Source organism: Tenrec ecaudatus, chromosome 9 (assembly GCF_050624435.1).
Source record: "Tenrec ecaudatus isolate mTenEca1 chromosome 9, mTenEca1.hap1, whole genome shotgun sequence".
Classification (NCBI taxonomy): Eukaryota; Metazoa; Chordata; class Mammalia; order Afrosoricida; family Tenrecidae; genus Tenrec; species Tenrec ecaudatus.
The window spans coordinates 128,035,706-128,050,390 of NC_134538.1; positions in this window are offsets into that span (position 1 = coordinate 128,035,706).

Sequence of the window (14,685 nt, forward strand, 5' to 3'; positions counted from 1 at the left end):
TTTACCCTGTGTTTCTGCCCTCTGTTCCGCATTTAGGCTTGGTTGGGGAAATTTTTGCATCCAAAATAACGCTGCTGAGCAACTCTACACTAACGTGGGCTTGCTGACTGACTGGCAGCTGGGAACAACAAAGAAGGGGCTTCAGAAGTTTGCTAATACTTTTGATTCTTTTTTTCCCCCACCAATTTTTCGGGGCGGGGGGAACCCCACCCTCGTGTTAGATCATCCTTAACTTGTAAACTGAAGTGAAGTATCGTATTTTCAGGAAATTATACTTTTGTTTTACTGTAAGAAAATAGCCATACCTTTAATATTTGAGGATTAGATTAAAAAATTAGACCCAAGTATATGCTTTTTAACAAGGTCACTTTCAGTGTGCGTGGTTTTCATATTTGAGGCACATGCCCCTCCCTCTGCGGAACTTTGATTTTGATCCCCTCGTTTTTTCCTCCTTTGTATCTCAGAGGGAAAGATGACCATCTTGGAAAGTAACAGTAGTATATATAAGCAACTGGAAAATTTGTACAATGAAAAGAAGGGGATAACTCTTATTTGATGAAGTAGTATAGCTTTGTGTGTGTATGTGTCCTATACAAATGAAGTAGGAAGCCTTTCCAAGTGTCCCTTCTTAGGAAATAGCGGCCTGTGACCTTAAATCTTTTTTCCTGAAGTAAATTCTCTTAACACCTTTGAGCTGTCTTCGTGCAACAATTGGATTGGATGCTGTGGGCCATGAAGTGGAGGAGTCTGGGCATTGGTGTCATGGCCTCTCAAGAATTGCATTATTCGACTTGTAAGTCTTACAGCAGGTTTTTTTTGAGCTAAGAATTTTTCAGTTCCACTTGGTTGAGATTAGTTTCATGAGAATTGGAATGCTCACGATCAATTAAGAATTTGCATGTTCTTTGGGGTGGTTATTTTAAATTTTTTTGAAATACAATTTTTGTATAGTAATTAACACGAGAAGAAATCAAGACTTTTACTAAACGGCAGACATAGCAATGGGTTTCCTAAGTGTATGTTTGTTCTGCTAATCCGGAACCACAAAGGCAGAAATCACCAGCGGCTCCAAAGGAGAAGATGAAGCTTTCTGGTCCCATAAAGAGTCTCAAAAACCCACAGGGTAGTTCCACTCTGTCCTATAGAGTCCCCATGAATCAGAATTGACTCCATGACAGTGAGCTTGGGTTATGCTAATGCTGGGCTTTCAGTTCCAGAAGACAGGTTGAATACAGTCAGTAATTATTGCCCTCTCCCTTGGTCTCAAATGACAGAACACATACAAGAATGTCATGGCAGCACAGGGAAACAGCAGTCAGGTGCTTTTGAAACATTCCATGACGGTATATGAAGCATGAGACTGGATTCGGAGAAAGCAAAATAAAGCCACAACGTTCCCTGTATAAGCTCCAAAGCTCACACTGGAAAAGCCTCAACAGCCCGGTCAAATGAGAGGAGTAATTGCAGCTGCAGGACCTGTTTACTCGAGGCTGGCGGCAACATGTCTTCAACCTTTACCAGTGCTGATGCTAGGTCCACCCCAACCCCAAACCCTCCCCCCCCCCCCCGTACCCTGCTGGGTTTACTAGCCCATTGCAATGGCCATACAGAACACAGCATATTTACAGGTAAGTAAGTCATTTGAGGAATGGTGCCACTTGGAGTCAAGAAACGTGTAGCCGGTTTCTCTTCTTTAGTGGGCTCACACAATTCTGATTCTTAATGTCTCAGATTTTATACCCAAACTCTTAACCAACTTCTCCCCTAATGTTGCCCCATTGTTCAGTTTCTATTTATTGCTATTCATTATAAGGGACGGAAAAGCAATTAGGAATGAGATTAAAGTTTGAAATGAATACCAAAACCATCCAAAAGAACACGTGAATACAATGAAAGGCTAAATTAGTGATCTGCAAGGCAATTAGAAGATAGAGCAAGAAGAAGTTAGGCATATGAAACAAAAGCTAATGTATTAGGCTGGTCTATATCTTGAGCTATGGCGGCACTGGGGTTAAGGTGAGAATGATGAGGCTCCCCATAAAGATTTACCTTCCAGAAACCCTTTACAGGGTGGTTATCAGTCAGAAGCAACTCAATGGTAGTGGATTTTATGCTTCTCTTAAAAGCTCCAGAAAGAAGACTGGAGCAACGGGGAGAAAAACATCCAAGGAAGAGATTCTGCTCTAATTGAGGAAGGACCTGCTGAGTGTTCTCTAAGCTGATTGAAACAAAACCTACTACCAAGACTTATTCATGAAATGCCCGGATTCTTAAGACATGAGACAATTCAGAGGTTCCAGAGATACTTATTAATTCACCAAGTATTTACTGAAGGTCTACTGTGTGTGGGATAAATATGTCAGTCAATCTTCGAGCTTACAGATAGGAGAAAGGAGACAAGCAATAACCATAATAAATTAATATGATGTAATGTGATGAAATGGAAAAAGAAAACCGCCTGGGGAAGGAGAATTGGGCTGTCAGGCAGGTCAAGGGCATGTTGCAGTGTCGCTGTTGGCTTCATTGAGAAGGTGGGTTTTTGCAAAGACTTAAATGGAATTAGTCTTCTAGGAGTTCTAGGACTATGGAAGAAGCCACTAGCCTCTGCCCAGTAAGTAATGGCAGGGAGCAGAGCAGATCTTGAAAGTCTGTTAACCGTCTTAAAGGATTTGGCTTATATTCTAAGTCACTGTGAAGAGGTAGCTGAGTTTTGAGTAGATAAATTCCTTCATCTATCATATAGCTTAAAAGGGTCTCTCTAGCTATTATGCTCCTTAGAAGCAAGGATGGCACGACTTTGTCTTACATACTTCGGGCATCTTGCCAGGAGAGACAAGTCCCTGGAAAAGGACGTCATGCTTGGTAAAATGGAGGGGCGGCAAAAAGGAGGGAGGCCTTCCATGAGGTGATTAACACTGTGGCTGCAACAATGGGCTCCGTCACAGGAACAATTGTAAGGAGGGCGCAGGACCTTGCAGTCTTTCATTCTGTTGGGCAGAGGGTTGCTATGGGTCAGAACCGACTCCATGGCATCTAACAATCTAGCAATAACTATCATCCTGATAATAGTAGAGGTCAAGGGCAGTATCGGGAGGACAGCTCACAGGTTATTACGGTGTCTCAGATGAGAAATCTGCAGATTGTGCAACTGCTCACAGTGGAGGCGGGGAGAAGAGGTTGAGCTCAGATGTTTTCTGGACGTAGATGTAGAAGATTTGCTATGGGTTTGCTGCTGGCGTGAAAGGGATATAAAAGATGATCTGTAACTGTGATCTTGGTTACTGGGAGGACAGATTTGCTTGTCCAGTATGATAAGGTAGACTGCTAGAAGAAGATATTTGAAGGGATGATCAGAAATACAGTTTGGACATGTCACAGTTGATATGCTGTGTAGTTAGGTGAGGATATGTCTGGAGTTTTTCTTTAACTTCTCAAAATAAATTTGAGAACTGTCTGAAATCTTACAGTATGAGAAAATTCTAAAAGCTTCCAGAGAGACTTACTCCATAATTCCTTTGTTAAGTCTTTACTACATGTCTTAATTGTGCAGGGCACTGTTCTAGGTGAATAGGATATGGAAAATTAATATGGGAAAGACTGGACGAAGACTCAAACTGTGTTAAACAAGTTTCTTTAAAGCTGGGCTTCACAGAAGCTTTAATGTTCTAATGTACATTGTGAATAATGTTCTAATGTACATAGTCTAAACCATAGTGTCTGTACTGACAGAGACTATGGTTTATTTCCCAAATTTACTGGGTCATAGAACCAATTTTACCCAGGATATTCATAAACACACCCAGGTGTGAAATTTGATAAATACTGGTCTAAATAGCATGGAGCGAATAATCATATTGCATCATTGGAACATTCCTGAATGCCTCTGGGGGACCAGCCTCCACAACTGAGTGGGTCCAAGTGATGATTGTGTAACAGAGGTAAATTAAAGAGATAACAGGAAATATAAAGCATGCAAGGGCTCAAGTTTTTTTTTTAATCATTTAATTCGGGATTCATACAACATCACAATCCACACACATCCATCCATGTGTCAAGCACATTTGTACATTTGTTGCCATCATTCTCAAAACATTTTCTTTCTACTTGAGCCCTTGGTGTCAGCTTCTCATTTTCCCCTGCCTCCTTCACTCTCCCTCCATCATGAACCCTTGATAATTTATAAATTATTATTTTTTATGTCTTACACTGACCAATGTTTCCTTTCACCCACTTTTCTGTTGTCCGCCCCACAGGGAGGGAGTTACATGTAGATCATTGTGATCAGTCCCCCCCCACACACCTTTTCCTTATCCTCCTCATATCACTACTCTCAATAATTGTCATGAGGGGTTTATCTGTCCTGGATTCCCTGTTTTGATGCCTGATACCTGATCCCATCAATACCTCATGATCGCACAGGCTGGAATGCTTATTCCATGTGGATTTTCTTGCTTCTCAGCTAGATGGCTGTTAATTTATCTTCAAGCCTTTATGACCCCATATCTTTTAATAGCTGGGCACCATCAGCTTTTTTCCCTACACTTGCTTATGCACCCATTTTGTCTTCAGCGATCATGTCGGGAAAGGGGCTCACCTTTTCTATGGAGACTGGAACTAGAATGAGACTATTCTCTGACAGACTTATATAATCTTGGGCAAGCAAGCCAGGTAAGCTCATACATAATAGGAGGGGGTTGTATTAAAAGTATACATGTAACATGAGGGGGACAAGGTAGGGGTACACATGCAATAGGAAGGGGTTATGCTAGGGGCATACATGTGGCAGGAAGGTACATAACGTCACAAGATGGGCAGACTCTAGAGTCAAGATGGCAGTCTAACCTTGGTTGTCTCTGAGTTGGTTTGACCTTAGGTGTCTTTGAACTCTTCTCCAGGGGAATAATTTATGATCCTTATCAGAAGGGAGGGGCCCCCACTTAAGGTGGGACAGACAATAGGGCCTGGTTACTTTGGTGACAACCTTCAGGCAGACAGCCTTTAAACAGTTGACTTTCAAGTGTATATAATAGCAGCCATGTGCTTACAATAGTGTTTTAAAATTGGCATTATTATGGGGAAATGACTTTTACTTAGGAGAATGTGAGTGGGACGCATCTCCAACCCACCAATGTGAAGCTTTCCTCCATGGAAGCCCTGGCCTCCCAGACTCCTTAACATATGAATGTTGAGAGTTTGTCAGCCTACACTCTCTTCCCACTTCTGTTTCCCACCAATACCTATCAAATAATTCTTTAATGTGCCTTGAGGATGATTGTATATATTATGCTCATACTTGTGATCCTATCTTCAATGCCCTTCAAATTTGATTTCACTCTGAGCTGAAAGAGATTATCCTATCAGATCCTTCTTATGAATTCCTGTAGTCTAGGCTACATTTCACCCACATGCTTGCCTTGTTTGGATCACTTCTCTGGCTGCTTGAATAACATGATCTCTTCAGGAGTATTTTTTTTTTTTAGGTTGTTTCTTTTCTTTTTTTTTAACAATTTATTAGGGGCTCATACAACTCTTATCACAGTCCATACATATACATACATCAATTGTATAAAGCACATCTGTACATTCTTTGCCCTAATCATTTTTTTTCTCTTTTCTTTTTTTACATTTTATTAGGGACTCATACAACTCTTATCACAATCCATACGTATACATACATCAATTGTATAAAGCACATCCATACATTCCCTGCCCCAATCATTCTCAAGGCATTTGCTCTCCACTTAAGCCCTTTGCATCAGGTCCTCTTTTTTTTTTTTCCCTCCCACCCCTCTTCCCCCTCCCTCATGTGCCCTTGGTAATTTATACATTGTTATTTTGTCATATCTTGCCCTATCCGGAGTCTCCCTTCCCCCCTTCAGGAGTATTTTACGTTGCTAATGGCCACCATCAAGCAGATTATGAGAGTATCATCCTCGATAAATGAAAAAATCCTTTATTAATCTTCCAAGAGGATAAAACCTCATGGTTATTATTACTAAATTTTATTTTCAAAGTAAAAGTAAAACACTATGAATGTTTTCAGATGGAAGAATACAATAGGACTTTTAGGATAAAATTATTCTGACTCATCCTTTTAGTAACTGGACTAGCGGCGGCGTCATCTGCTGGTGGTGTCAAAACAGGTTCTGCTAGTTGAGTTGTGAATTTAGGTATTTCCGGTCAACGAGGAATAAATAAACCCAAATAGACATCTAGGCGTGTTTTTTTTTTTACTTGGCCATGTCTGCAAAGTAAGCCAGCGTGATCAAAATACTGAGTGACTAATTAATCACATTTTTCTAGGATGATCTAATTTATTTATCTTGCATTAACACCTAAGTCAAAAGTTAATTATTTGTTTCTAAAGTAACTTCTATGATAAGCGACAAAGTTTCTGCCAAGTGTCAGTTAGCTGAGAACATTTGGCGATCAAGTACAGAGGACTCCTTTCTTTCCCAGTGGACAGCCGCACCAAAATCAATAAACTGTCTGAAGAGTGTGCGAGAGGGCGAGAAAAAAGCTGAGAAAGGAGATGAATGGAATACACCAAGTTTCGAAAAAAGCCGGTTACAGACTGCCCTTGATCCAGGTTTCAGGAAAATAGGTCACATTCTGTGAGGCCAAACTACATTTTCCTTCAAAGGAGCAAAGATTACCGAGATAGGCTTCTCTGAAAAGTAATACTAGACACTAAAATGATCTTCAAGGTTCTGAGAGAAAATAACTTAGAACCTATTATTCATAGAAGTTGGTCAAAATAAAGAGATTTTGAAAATTTAAGAGATCAACCATTGCTGCCTGTGACAGGTTTTGTGTCAGGTTGGCTGGATCAGAATTCTCAGACCTAGTACTCCATGATATTCTAATGAAATGGAATCACTTGTATGAAAGATCTGCTCTGAGCAGTCAATGAGCTGTAAGAAGCTGTAAGGAGTAGGGTGGGACATAACACTGTAAGATCATAGTCCTGTTGTAGTCAGTTGGCAGGATGTTTACTCAACGATATAGCTTGCTTCCAATATAAGTGGACATAGTAGACAAGCTTACTTTGTTTTTCCTGGCTCTGGATCCTGCATCTGGCTCTTCAACCTCCAGTTCTTTGAACGTGAGCCGATAGTCTGCCACATTGCCTGTGAAGCCTGAGAATCATCAGTGGTCTGACATTTGACCAGCCAACATTGTAGCCATAAGCCTATCATCTTCCTGCTACTTTAGGGTTCATCAGCCCCTGAAACTACATGAGTCAGGAGAAATATCCAGGCTAACATCTGATCCACAAACTTGGAACTTGTCAGCTTTTACAACTATATGAGGCATTTGCTTGATAAAAATTTCTATCTCACGCTCTCTCTCTCTCTCTCTCTATATATATATATATACACATTTAGAGGATTCATTACTTAGAGAATCTAACCTAAGATACCACCTGTTTGATTACATAATATTTGAGACTTAAGAGTGAAGGGGTGGAGTTTAGCCTGTCAATCAGGTCGCAGCTTGATGACCTCATTTGGAGGCGCCATGGAGATAAATAGCTCACTGAAGGCGGGACACACGTTCACTCCCTGTGAGTGAGCTCACATGGTTATGCGAGAGTCTTGGAACTGAAGGAGTCTTGTGGAGACCGCATGCCAGCACTGGGATGCTTACACTGCCACTGGATCCACAAACTTTCCACCTACGGGCCTATGATCTTCCTGCATTTGGTGCCATTGCATGTGTTTCGTGAGTCTGAAGAGGGCTTTATAGATTAGTATCGGAAATACGGGCTAATATTGGACTTATGGATTTGATCTGGACTGGGCTGGGATGTTTTCTAAATATTCAATTGCTCTTGTATATAAAGCTCTTATACACATATGAATGTCTATGAATTTCTTTCTCTAGTCAACTGAGACTAACACAATCACCTTGGGTTAGACAGGGTTCTCTAGAGCAATAAAACCAGATTGCTGATACTTTTATATATATATTTATAAAGATAGATATATAATACAAGAAATGAACAGTTAAATTATAAAGCAGTACAAATGGCGCAGTGCAACTCACTCCCGTGAGAGAGTTGTGAGACAGTGGCAGTCCTTCAAGTCTTGAGAGCCGCCAGCTAGTCCTCTTAGAGAGATTCAGGCTATGCCGACACAGGCAGCAAACAGCAAGGCAGGTCACCAACAGTCAGTCCCCAACTCCACAGATGTACATTCTAATTCTCTGGCGAGGCAGGTCTTAAAGGGGCCTCAAATTACAGCGACACAGTTCATAGGTTAGGTGTCCCACAGGTAGTGTAGCTTGCAAATTTGAGGCACAGACCAAGCAAGGCAGCCACACACCGGTCCGATGATCAAAGAGCGAGAAACAAGAAAGGAGAGGCTCGCCATGTCATTTATCTCTCCACCGTTCAATTAAAACAATTAATCCCGTTTGTGTTTATCAGCCAGGCTGGCACAATAAACTAACTATCTCACACCTATTAGTACATGACCTACCCACCCCCACCCTCCATCCCACCCCCCGCCATCATCTTCTCCATACACTCCAGCCCCTGCTGCAAAGTATTCTATTAAGGCTGTGTCCTATCTACCAAGGTATGTATGCTGTAACCAGTTGAAAATTAAAACATAAAAAAAGAAACTATTAGTGATCTTCATTTCTTCTTTACCACTGGATTATTTAGAAGTTTTAAACAGAGGATTGGAGTGAATTTTTTTCTTTTAAAAATCATTTTATTGGGAGCTTGTACAGCTCTTATCACAATCCATACATCCATCCATTGTGTCAAGCACATTTACACATATGTTGCCATCATCATTCTCAAAACATTTGCTTTCTACTTGAGCCCTTGGTATCAGTTCATTTCCCCCTCTCTCCCACCCTCCCTCTGTCCCTCATTCCCTCCCTCATGAATCCTTGATAATTTATAAATTATTATATTTTTTCATGTCTTACACTGACCAATGTCTCCCTTCACTCAGTGTTCTGTTGTCCATCCCCCTGGGAGGGGGATACATGTAGATCATTGTGATTAGTTTCCCCTTTCTCCCCCCACCTTCTCCTTACCCTCCTGGTATTGCTACTCTAATTATTGATCCTGAGGAGTTTATCTGTCCTGGATTCCCTGTGTTTCCAGCTCTGGTTTGGCTAGATTTGTAAGGTCGATTTGGGGGTCATGATAGTGGGGGGTGGGGCTGGGGTGGGTGGGAGGAGAAGGAAGCATTAAAGAATTAGAGGAAAGTTGTATGTTTCATCGGTGCTATACTGTACCCTGACTGGCTGGTCTCTTCCTTTAGACCATTTTCCAATTGTCTACAGATGGGCTTTGGGTATCCACTCCGCACTTGCCTTCATTCACATTGATAGGACTTTTTGTTCTGGGTCTTAGATGCCTGATACTTGATCCCATCAACACCTCATGATCACAGAGGCTGGTGTGCTTCTTCAATACAGGCTTTGTTGCTTCTCAGCTAGATGGCTGCTTGTTTATCTTCAAGCTTTAAAACCCCAGATATTATATCTTTTGATAGCTGGGCACCATCATCTTTCTTCACCACATTTGCTAAGCACCATTTTGTCTTCGGTGATTGTGTCAGGAAGGTGAGCATCACAGAATGCCAGCTTATTAAAACAAAGAGATCTTGCATTGAGGGAGGGCTTGAGTTAGAGGCTCAATGTCTGTCTGCTACCTTAATAACATCTAAATATATGTATATAGGTCTATTTCCCTATCATCATATATATTTACATATATATGCCTTATTTCGACCTCTATAAATGTCTTTTGTCTCCTAGTTCTTTCCTCTATTTCCATCTATTTTCCTCTTGTCCCACTATCATGTTCAGACTACATTCAGGTTTCAATAATTCCTCTCGGTTACATTACTCTTGATCAAACCCCACCACACATCCTATACCCTGCTCTCCATCAATGTTAGATCACTTGTTGTTCCCTTGTCCCTGGGTTTGTTAACACCCACTTCCTTTCCCCCTGGGTTCCCTTCTCTCATGTTCCCCTGGAACCGTTGGTCCCATTGTTTCCTCCTCTGGATTGTTTATCCCGCCTATCTTATCTAGATAGACATGGAGAGAGACAAGAATAAGCACAAAAAAATAAGATAGAGCAAAACATTGGAACCAAAGGAAAGAAAACAACAACAAAAAACAATGACAAAAAAAAAGAAAAGCCTATACATAGTTGCAGGTCTGTTTGTTGACCGAGGAGTATTCTCCAGTTGAGTCTGATGGGGTGCTATGCCCTGCCCCAAAGTCTATTTTTGGTTTTCTCTGAGGACTTCATTGCTTTGCTCCCCTTGCTGCTCTGTTGCATGCCCTTGGCATTTTGTCCCCGTGTGGTGAGTCAGATTGGGCACAATTCCTGCACTCAGTCTTCAGTGTTGTCTCCTATAGCGCTATGGGTCAATGAGAGATGTCTTATCTCTTGGTGGGGCCACCCTGGTGTGTATTCTTTATACCTTTAAATGGTAGGCGAGTTTTGTTTCCATTAGTAGCCCACCTTACCTCAAATATAGTAGACCCTTACCTGCCATTGACACAGTAAACATTTTTGGTTTCAGATATTTGAGGCAACCCGGGATTGCATGATATAAGATAGTCTTTCTGGAGCACACAATCTAACTGCATGCCCATCTATGCATGCATGCTAGTGTGTTCGGGTAGGTATGAGCTAGACCATCTATGCAATATCTTGATGTAAAAATGTCTTTGAGATTGTTTTAAGAGTTGTAAGAGCGCCCAATAAAATGATCTTTAAATAAATAAATAAATAAATAAATAAATAAATAAATAAATAAATAACAAAATAAAATAAAAATATCTGAACTGTGTTCACTAAATCAGAAATGTGACACTTTCCCATAAAAGTCAAGGGTATTATGTTCACCTTGCACAGAGATATCAACTATTAGGACTCCCATAACTGATCTGAGGGTAGGCTACCTCCTCTTCCCTGCTCTGCCTGGCTTCAAACTTTAATTCTCCACATTTATTTGAGTATTAGCTTTGACCTTTTTACTACTAATCTGTAGGGAGTCACTTCTACTACTGGATTATTTTCCTTACCCTCAACTCTGCCAACTCTTTGCTTTTGTCCTTTTTTCACCAACCCAAAGCTATTTCGGTCCCAAGGACACCTCACGGATAGCCATTGGGGTTATGAACTATTATGTCATCGTTGTTAGGTGCTGTCAAGTCAATTTCACCTTCATGGTGACCCTCCTGTGAGAGAACAGAGCAGCTCCATAAGGTTTCTCAGCTGTAATCTTTGTCACCCACCCAATTAGAAACTTAAGTCATGATTGCAAACACTTCCACTTATGTGAATTTAAAACTTAATGTCCTATTATGTTACATATAATTCCACATGACAATAATAACTTGATGAAGCACTATATGATTTATTACCTATATTAGAGAAAAGTCATTAAAATAAAATTCACTGCTGACATTTCACAATTTATCCTCAGTTAAATCGTGTAAATCATTTGTGCTTTAATTCATGAATGCTGTAATTCATAGGTAGTTATTAAAAAGTATGATGAAATTTTCCTATTTAACCTTAGCATTTCTAAGTGGTTATTCTGGGAGCGGTCTTACATTACATATCCTATAACTAGAAAAAGCAGCCCTAGTGGCATAGTGCTTACATGTTCGGCTGCGATTCAAAAGGTCAGCAGTTCTAAACCACTGGCTGCTCTGTGAGAAAGCTGGAGCTTTCTGCTCCTGTAGTTCTAGTCTCAGAAATTCACAGGGGCAGCTGTAGCCTGCCCTCTAGGCTCTTTAGGCGATGGCATCGACTCGGTGGCAGTGAGTCTGGTTTTTTGCCCTTTTTAATAATTAGAAATGGAATGAACTTCTCTTTGCCAATGTGTATGATTTGTATTCATTCTTATCATATAGGTGATGTTAATTTTTATTCCTTGGATTATAGATCAGGACTATAGGTCTACATAGGTTGAGGATAAAAAATGTGAATTTTCCTTTGTCAGGGAGGGTTATGACACTCATCTCTGTTCCCTCTTTGCACAGGTAAAGGAGAGTATTTCAACCCGTGTAGGTCAATCAGTGCTGTAAAACTAAACCACCACCAAACCTAATGGTTTAGCACTACAAAGGTTTATTTTTTGTTTACACAAAATTGGTCAAGTTATGAAAGATATATGTGGATTCAGTATCTTTCCAGGGCATCAATTTTTCAAATGATGATGCTTTTCCTAGCTAAGTGCTTAGTTCCTTTGGTTGGTAGGCAGAGATGAGAGCATCAAATTCTTTGACTCAGAAATTATATTTATACCCAGCTCTATTGACCAGATGTAATCTCATGACTCCACCTAAGAACAAGGTATCTGGAATAAAATCTCCCATGTGTACAGGAGGTAGAGAGGATGGGCGTGTGTGCATTTTCCATGTAAGAATGGACTACACAATGGGAACTGAGTAGGCTAAACAAAAACAGATTTCTCTATAATATTAGTTTGTTTATGGGGATGGAAAATTTGGCAAAGGTACTGGTGATGAGAGAAAAACATGACTGATGTGATTGATCGCTCTGAAGTGTATGCATAAAAATTATAAATTGGCAGCTGTCTTGTTCAGTATCATGTACTTTACTAATAAAAATAACATGAAAATCTATATAGCAGTAATAATAAAACTACATCTAATTATTTTATTATGGGTGAGATGTAGTCAATTAATATAACCCTTCTAGCCATAATCACTTATGAGGTGTATTATATATTCTAGACTCTGTGCCAGTGACTATAATTCCATTTGAGAGGGAGTTCTCTGCTCTGCTAATGAACAGGATTAAGTCTCCTCTTTAGTAGAAGGTGTGAACCAAGTCATCATTCTTTGGTTCTTTGAGGGATACAGTCCTCCGCAGAAAGACAAAAAGCACACCTCAAAGCCATTTGTCTGTGTTTCAGAGTCACCTCAGAAACACAGAGAGAAATCCCAGGACCATTGGACAAGGAGCCACAGTTGAGCATGCTGGAGATCTTGGTCTGAAGACCATAGCATGGAGACCATGAGACAGAGCAGAGGAGCCAGGCTGGGGCAACGAAACCATGAACCAGAAGAGAGGAGTGGTATAGAGCTTAGGTGGTTGTGAGGGAGAGCAGTAGTGAGCAGCCCTGGCCCACGGAGGCAGAAGCAAAGGGCCCACAGGGATGAGAGGCTGAGAACTGCAGAGGGACTTGCCTACTGACTGAGACAGGTGTTGCTGTGGACCTCACTGTATCCTTACTGTTTACTAATCCTGACCTGTAACCTGCTAGCTTCCTAACAACCCCCCGAATTGTGAGTTTGTCTGTGAGCTCTGTATGGCCATTGCAACATATGATCTGAGCTCAGCATAGAAGTAGACTTCCATGAGCGGAATGGCTGGTGTCAAGATAGGGGGAAGGAGGATGGAGGATGCAGACAGGTCTGACCTCAGCCTCACGGCAACAGAGAAGCCAGCGAAGGTCAGGTCTGGTCCCTCCTTGTCATTTTTCCTGATGAGACAGGATTTTTGTAAAAGTGATAACTGTAAACTTAACTAGCCTTTAAAAATGTGTTTTGGTATGTGTTCAATGAAAATAAGAATGTAAAGTATATTAAAATGCAACGAAAATTTAAAAAATAAGAAAATCAATTGTGAGAAACACAGGGTTACAAAAGTTGTATGATTCTATGACTCTCTGCGCCTTTACACCAGAAATCTGCAAAAAGCACATCGAGTTATTGGCATTTCTCAAGTCTCTGATCAAGAAAGCCTCTCTCATGGACCATATCTCTGGACTAATTAAGAGAATTCTGAGTAACACTTTGTAAACTTTGGACTAGCCATACTTGTAATTTGATTAAAGAACAGACTTTTGTGGAAAAGACTAACTTATAAAGCTTTCCCACAAGCATGTGTTAGGAGCAGAGCTTTGAGCCAGTTCTTCCTGGATGGGTTCTGGTTAAGGGAGCAGCACTGGAAGGGGCCTGACTCTGTAAAAGGTGGGTATGCTGAAGCCTATGTGTTCAAGATGAGCTCGCTAATATTCAACTCAACCGTGAGCCATCTCACTAGTTGGACCTCTGTCCTTCCAGTTTTCCAAGTTACAGACTTGGAATGTTTACTGGTTTCTTTCATCCATAACCACCCTGTAGGCAATTCCACCAGCCAGCGCTTCAAAATAGTTTTAGAGTCTCTTAATTGCTCAGGTGGATTATTGGGTAAAAGTATTTTTATATTGCCACCCCTGAGCTCCTTATATTCTATTATAAAAGAACAACTAGACCATGGCCGTTACTCTTCACTCTGGGACTAAACTCCCCTTCATGTTAGAATAAGCATCCATTTAAGGTCCAAAGGGCAGAATTTCCCCAGGGGCAAAGTTCAGAGGCCCAGGGCAGAAAGAGGAATGGAAACGGGACACACAGGAGGAAGTGGGATGCACACTGGTGCATTTGGGGATTACAATGGAGGAGATGAATCAGAATATGTATTGACTGCTACATATAAAACATTGATCTGCTCTGTAAATCTTCACAGTCAAAAATTTGAAAAAATAAAAACAAAGATAAATAAGGTCTTGTCGTTCCTCTTGTCTACTGCCTCCTCCCGATGGACTCCTGTTGCTTTCACAGTGAAAACTAAATTCTTTATAATCTATGTAACGTCCTGTACAACTAACCCACGTCTCT